We start from the raw sequence: 5,457 nt of genomic DNA on the forward strand, positions 1-5,457 counted from the left end.
GGGCTAATTGCCTTTGTTCTTTGTAATTTGGTCATTGTCATATGGGTGTTTCTTGATTTGCTGCTTAAATAGAATATGTAACCATTGTTACACAGGTGAAGTTAGAGGCATTTGCCATTTGCTCTTGTTTTCCCCATGTTTTGTTGGTTGTGGAAGATAAACAGTATTTGGTGAACTATGTAGTGTAATTATGTATGATCATCTGAAATTCATAACTACCATGTATTTGTTAATTAACTTAGAAAGGTGGTAGTCTCAAAAAAATTGTTAGTGGTGTTGATGAAACTGGAAAGTTTGACATTCGCACTGGCGCTGCGTAATTCCTTATAATTATATATATCCTTTACCCCATTCTTGTACATTTTTGTTCTTCCTCTTCTTCAGAGAGGACTGGAACCCGTCATGAACCACTGAAAGGGGAATGTTGGAATGTGGAACATTGCAAAAGAGATTTTGTAGAAGAAACGCTTAAATTAACCGAGACTGTTGAGCCTGCAGAAGATGACTTACAGAAGTCTCTAGGCCCACAGAGCCTTGTTTTGTAGAGGATAGAAACCAGCTGTCTATTAGCACCAGGAGCCTGGAATATGAGGACACGGTCTTACAGCGTAATCAGAGGGATTTAGCGAAGATACACTGAGCATGTTTCCTCACAGTGGAGGCTGCTCCACTCTCGAGTGGGTTCCCGAAGGCAGCTGTGGACTTTCTTTCTCTGGAATCATAGGAATTCAAAACTGTTTTCATGTTGATCAGCTGTAGGCAGAAGTAAGGCGACTGCTGCTTAACTTATTGAGGCTTTGGCACCTCGATATTTAAAATTTTTCATTGGAACATCTGGATGTGGGTGGGCAGAAAGGCCTTTGTAAAGTCACATCTGAATATTATCCTGAAGAGGAGAAAAGAGAGCGAACAGTCTGTAAATGCATAGAATTCAGCACCAGGGGTGGTCCCCACCTATCTGCCTGCTTCCTCTCTTCTCCCTGATTTTCTCCAATCTCCAAGCTCATTCTCATGTTGGGGCGTATTCCTTTGCTAGAATGCTTTTCCCCTAGATCTTTGATGGCTACATCTTTCTCCTTATTCGGTGTCAGCTCAGGCATGACTCCATTTTTATTTTCCTCATGGTACTTACAAGTGCCTGGAATTACTTTATTTACCTTCAAGATAGACCCAGAATATGGCTGTTTCTCACCCCTCCGCACTTACCTCCCTGGTCAGAGCCACCAGCGTCTGTTAGCAGGATGGCCGCGGTCGCCTCTGCAGGGGTGTCCTTGGTCCACGCTCGCTGTACTCTCACCAGCCTTTTCTTCATGGATCAGCCAAGGGAATTCTTTTAAAATAGGAGTCACACTGTGTGAATCTCCATTACTGTCCAACAGGAAGCCAAGGTATTTTGTAAGTGGCCTCCAGGGCCCTCACCATCTGGCCTACTGTGACCGTTCTGACTTCTCCCCCTCACTTATTTTATTCCCACAACATTGTTTCCTTGCTGTTCGTCGATCAAACCAGACTTGGTGTTGCCACAGTTAGTGTCTCTGCCCTGGCTGCTTCCTTTTTGACTTTCTAGGGAGTTTATTTATCTGTCATATTACTTCCTCTTACCCATTTCCAGAAAATATGGTCCACAAGGCAGGGATTTTTTCCTGTCTTATCTATTGCAGTATCCACATGCCTAGGGCACATAGTAGATACTTGTTATGGGTTGAGTTGTATCCCTCAAAAGATGTGCTAAAGTGCTGACCTGCAGTAGCTGTGAATGTGACCTTGTTTGGAAGTAAGGTCTTTGCAGATGTGATCAGGTCAAGGTGAGGTTACAGGGTGAGCCCTAATCCAGTATGACTGGTGTCTAGGAAGAGGCAAGGAAGGATCTCAGCCAGAGGTCCAGAGGGCACATGGCCATGCTGATACTTCTAACCTTCATCTCCAACCTCTAGCCTCCAGAACTGTGGGGGAATAAGTTCAAATTGTTTTAAGCCACTTGCTTTGTGGTGCTTTTTATGGCAGCCCTAGGAAATGAACACAGTACTTGATAAGTGTCTATTGGATTGAATGTGCCCACTGTTTACCTATTTATGTCTCATCTCCTCCCCGGGAATGTAAACTCCTTGAAGACAGCGTCTGTGTCGTACTCTCCATTGCATTTTGGTATCTAGAGCAATGCCTGGCACAAAGAGGCATGCCCAGTGTTGTGGAGAAGCAGCGTACAGTGGCAGTAAAGCACAGAGCTCTGGTGTCAGGCCACCTGGGTTCAGGTTCCAGCTCTGCCACTTCCCGGCTGTGGCCTTCAGGCACTGCTTCTGCACCCGCCCCTTCATTTCTGTGACCGGTCAGCACGCACAGAGCGCTTAGAGTGGTGCCCGAGTTGTTTGGCGCTCGATATCTGTCATCTGTTGTTCTTATTAGCTAGCATATAGAGCATGACGACACAGGATTCGCCATGAAAAGCCTCGTGAACTGCAGACTCAAGAGGCCAAGAACTCACCGTGGGGCCTCGGGCAGGTGACGCGCCTCCCTGGACTGTGTCTTCTGATCTGCAGGGGAAGCTGTTGGAGTAGTTCTCCTAAGATAGTTTCCAGCCACAGCCTTTTGCAGGTCCGAGTGGTATATCTATTGCACATCGCATGAGGTTGATGCCGCCCTGCAAAGGTAGATTGAGGCATCTGGCTGCGTCAGAGACTGAGTACTGGTGGGCCTTCATTTGAGGGGAGGAAATGCAGAGGAAGGGAAAACCTGACTTTCCCTGACACCCCATCCCCCCAGGCAGCCCTTGGTGGGAGAGTCTGGGGAATCTCTGTGAGCCCACCGAGGCCATTTTATGCTGAAAATCATCTCTTCAGTCCCTTATTCTTTTGTTGATCTGGACCCAACTTAATAAAGAGCCTCATTTCTCATTATCTTGGAGCCACTCATGTTACTGCTTTTACTTGCCAACATGCCTGGCCTGTTATTATTGTTGTTATTATTATTACACTTGCAAGACAGGTGCAGTAAATAGGTGCCAATGAGATTATGAATCACACACAAGTCTTGTCAACAGTAGAACAAAAGTAAAATGCAGCACCTGTCACTTCACTTCAGGCTGAGACTACTTGCATGTCAGGCTGAAATATTAACTGAGCTAGTTAGTAATTGGTTAGTTACCACTCAACTCATTCAAACAGTCAGATCTTTTTGTGTGTGTGCATAGACACCATCTCGGCATTCTAGACTTTAACTGATCCTCCCACTGTCCCCATTGTCATCACTGATTTTGTGCTGAAGACTTATGAACAAGTACTAAGTTTTTATGTTATGAAGTCAGGGAGGGAGGGAGAGAACAAGTAACAGCCAGATCAGATCCCATTAGGGCTGTATTGCTTGTCTCAGAAGGAGGCCACGGAACTGGAATCAGCAAGGGACTGGGCAGAAAGGGCAGGGCCCTGGGGTGTGGAGGCCTCAGTGTGAAAGTCCTGGCACTTCTGATGTGATCTTGGAAAAGTTACTTGTGTTCACCTGTCTGTAAATAGGATAGTGAAACCTGCTTTATCCAACAGACAGGCAGAATTGTTACAATCACAGATACAGCTGTCTATGTGCACATGCTTTACAAAGTGTAACACATTCTGCAAAGGTTAGTTGTTATTATGGCTTATGGTTACCAAATGGACATCTGCAGGAAGAAGTGTTTCTGGTTTTTTTTCCTACTAGTATAATATAATGAAAGCATTTATTTATTTATTTTTTAATGCTTATTTATTTCCAAGAGACAGAGAGGTACACACACACAGAGCGTGAGCATGGGAGGGGCAGAGAGAGAAGGAGACACAGAATCTGAAACAGGCTCCAGGCTCTGAGCTGTCAGCACAGAGCCCGACGTGGGGCTCGAACCCACAAACCGTGATCTCACATGACCTGAGCCAAAGTCAGATGCCCAACCGACTGAGCCACCTAGGTGCCCCATAATCAAAGCATTTAAAACCAGAAATGTATTTAACATTTGTGGCCCCAGGGCAACTTCAGGTGCAACTGGGCGTTTGGAAAATTTGTGAAACTCTTAGTGAAGTAAAAAATGATAACTCTGGGGGCACCTAGCTGGCTTGGTCAGAAGAACATGGTACTTTTGATTTCAGGGTTGTGAGTTAGAGCCCCACCTTGGGACTCAAATTAAAAGTAATCTGGACTGTTGGGACATCCGGGTGGCTCAGTTGCTTAAGCATCTGACTTTGGCTCAGGTCATGATCTCATGGTTCATGAGTTTGAGCCCTGCATCGGACTCTGTGCTGTCAGCATAGAGCCTGCTTTGGATCCTCGGTCCCCCTCTCTCTTTGCCCCTCCCCTACTTATGCACTCTCTCTCTCTCTCAAAAATAAACATTTAAAAAATTAAATAAAATCTTAAAACAAAAATCATAAATGTCACCAATTCTTCCCTCTCTTGCTGACATAGAATTATGTAACTGTGCCCTTTGTCATGTGACTTTGGTCTCCCCCCCACTAGAGTAGGTAGAGTGTATCTCTCCGCCTTACTGTTGTTGGTTTGGCCGTGGGCTTGCTTCGGCTGATGGAATGCTAATGAATGAGATGCCTTGATGTCCTTTGAATGCCTTTGAGGATTTGGCTTGCTTGTTTGTGCTTTTGCCATTAGAAGAACATATCTCAAATAGTCTCTGGTCCAAACAGAAAGCAGAGACGTGTGGAGCTGACCTGGAGTCTTCTGGCAGCCTAAGTCAATCTGCAGCCGCAGAAACAGCCCAACTGACTCTCAGAGGGGTGAACAAGTTAAAGAAAACTTTATTGTTGCGAGCCACTGAAATTTTGGTATTTTTGCAGCAGAAATCTAATACCCAATAATATAATGGACACGTTCTTGTAGCATGCATAAAGGCATCACTGTAAAGCTGCCCTCATTGGTTTCATTTTTCAGCCAGTCAACTTGGCCTTTATTGTGGATTTTAATTCTCTCTCTCTCTCTGCCATGAATTCATGGTCATGGAGGTTGCTGTCACCTTGATGGATCCACCGATTACATATTGGCCTCACAGCTACCATCTTTCTTCTTTCCTCCTTGTTCCCTTAGGAGGTCTTAGGCTCTTTCCAATTTTAGCAGGCCAAGTGCTCGCTGGTTTTCTTCTGAGGCATTGATAAGTCACTGTGTGCTCTGGCAGAGAGGGGACAAGAACTCAAGGCAGAGCTTAATTTTTTAAGCTTTGAAACTTTAGTTTATCTAATGCAGTGCCAGATGATTATAGTTAGGATGTTCTGGTTATCTATTGCTGAGTAACAAGTTACTCCAATGCTTAGTGGCTTGAAAAAAAATCCTTTTATTTTGCCCACAGTTTTTTGGATTAGTAGTTCAGGAAGGGCTTGGCTCTGAACCACATGGCATTGTCTGGAGGGCTGGGGTATGACAGTCCACTTCAAAGATGACTGCTTGGTTCCCATGCTGGACACCTGGGCTAGGATGGCTGGCAGTCGATGT

The sequence above is a fragment of the Suricata suricatta genome, chromosome X (assembly GCF_006229205.1).
Source record: "Suricata suricatta isolate VVHF042 chromosome X, meerkat_22Aug2017_6uvM2_HiC, whole genome shotgun sequence".
NCBI lineage: Eukaryota > Metazoa > Chordata > Mammalia > Carnivora > Herpestidae > Suricata > Suricata suricatta.